This window comes from Mus pahari, chromosome 19 (genome assembly GCF_900095145.1).
Source record: "Mus pahari chromosome 19, PAHARI_EIJ_v1.1, whole genome shotgun sequence".
NCBI classification, from domain to species: domain Eukaryota; kingdom Metazoa; phylum Chordata; class Mammalia; order Rodentia; family Muridae; genus Mus; species Mus pahari.
In genome coordinates this window covers 9,749,843-9,751,993 of record NC_034608.1, presented here as the reverse complement: position 1 = coordinate 9,751,993, position 2,151 = coordinate 9,749,843, and positions in this window count along the sequence as shown.

Here is a 2,151-nt window from a genome sequence, read left to right as displayed (position 1 = left end):
TGTCAGTATGGTGTGAGTGTGTGTATGTGTGGGAATGTGTGAGTGTGTGTGTATATATATATGTGTGTGTGTGTGTGTGTGTGTGTGTGTGTGCGTGCATGTGTGTGTGTTACCACTGAGCCTATGGCTTTATGCATGCTCAACAAGACCTCTGCCACTGAGCTACAGAACTAAGTGTTGGGGGTGAGGTTCTTCCTTTAACCATCTACTTTTCCTGAACCTGCTCGTGAGGCTAACCCTTTGCCCTGGCATTGGCTCCTTTGACCACGTTTGCTTCATTTTTCTCACTTCAGGGTTTTAGCTCAGTGTTTCATTGGAGGCACCAGAGTCGGGACATGAGATAATAGGTTTTTTTCTTGTTTGTTTAAAGGTTTATTTTTATGGTATTGGGGCCTTTACACCACCTGAATGCAGTTTCTCCACGGGCCAGAAGGGGGCATTAGATCCTCCAAAGCTAGAGTTCACAGATGTGAATGCCCCTCCTCTTGCCCCTCTGCTGCAGTGTGGGTGCTAAAAACTAAACCCCAGTCTACTGCAAGAGTAAGAAGTGCTCTTAACCACTGAACCATCCCTCCGAACCTTTTTTTTTTTTTTTTCCTGCCAGAGTTGCTCTGTGTAGCTTTAGCTGTCCCAGAACTCATTCTGTAGACCAGGGTAGCCTCGAACTCCAGAGATCCTCCTTCCTCTGTCTCCCGAGTACTGGGATTAAAGGCTTGTGCCACCATTGTGAGGTTTTTTTTTTTTTTTTTAATGTGAGTGTGTGGGGGCTGGAGAGATGGCTCAGTGGTTAAGAGTCACCAACTGTTCTTCCAGAGGCCCTGAGTTCAATTCCCAGCAACCACATGGTGGCTCACAGCCATCTGTAATGGGATCTGACGCCCTCTTCTGGGTTGTCTGAAGACATCTACAGTGTACTTACATGAACTTAATGAACTTAGTCTCCAGCTGCTCTCAAGATCCATTTGATAGTGTGGCCTAAGGTTTATGCTATAGCTAATATTGTTGACATAGCCTACCAGGTATACAAGACTTACTAGGCAGGATATTCCAAGGCTTAGAGATGATCTCCCGGAATCATGGGAAAGGGCCAACCAGGTCTGTCTGGAATGTGCAGGGTTTGAGCAAGCCAGGCCTGCTAAGTCAACCCTTTACTGCACAATGGCATACAGGATCGGGTTGACATCAGTGGCCAATTGACTCAATGATGTAGACAGCAGGCCACAGTGATTCACCCAGGATGCCAGATAGATCCTGGCACAGGCCTCACATCTCTGGAAACATATTGGGAAGACCGTAAAGTGTGAATTCAAGATGAAGTCTAAACGCTGTGTGGCTTCTCCTTGCCTTGTTCTCTGGGCTCACTGGTTTTAAAAGAAACCAGTTGACCTGTGGTGAGCATGTGCCAGCTGCCCTGTGGCCATGTTGGTGTGGTAAGAGAATGCAGCTTTCTGCTGATAGCCCTATGAACAGGCAGCTTGGACAGGAATCCTCCTGCTGCTGTGGAGCCTTTGGATGCCCGCTGTTCCTGTGGAACACTTAATTACAACCGCATGAAACTGGTTTGAACCACTCTGTGTGAGCTGCTCCAGAAGGTCCAACAAGCCTGTGAGATGATTGAAACTAAGCTTCTAGGCTTGGAAAGGATGAGCTGGGTGGCAGTAAGAGCTTCTATTGGACAGCTGGGTGGCGGTGGCGCACGCCTTTAATGCTAGCACTCGGGATGCAGAGGCAGGTGGATCTCTGTGAGTTCAAGGCCAGCCTGGTCTACAAAGTGAGTTCCAGGACAGTCGAGACTACACAGAAAAAAAAAAAAAGGTCAGGCCTTTATTGTCAGTACTAGGGAGGTGGGAGCAGGCGAATCTCTGAATCATTTGAGACTTGGATATTTCGCCAGCCTGCTCTGGTTTTGTTTGGTTTGGAGACAGGGTTTCTCTGTGTAGCTGTTGACTGCCCTGGAACTTGTTCTGTGGATTCACCTGCCTCTGCCCCTCCCAACTGCTGGGATGAAAGGTGTGGGCTATCACCTATTGGCTCAGGGGTGTTTCTCTTGAAAAACAAAACAAAAGAGAACAAAAGAAAAAGAAGGGGGAGAGAGAGAGAGAGAGAGAGAGAGAGAGAGAGAGAGAGAGAGAGAGAGAAGAAGAAGAAGAA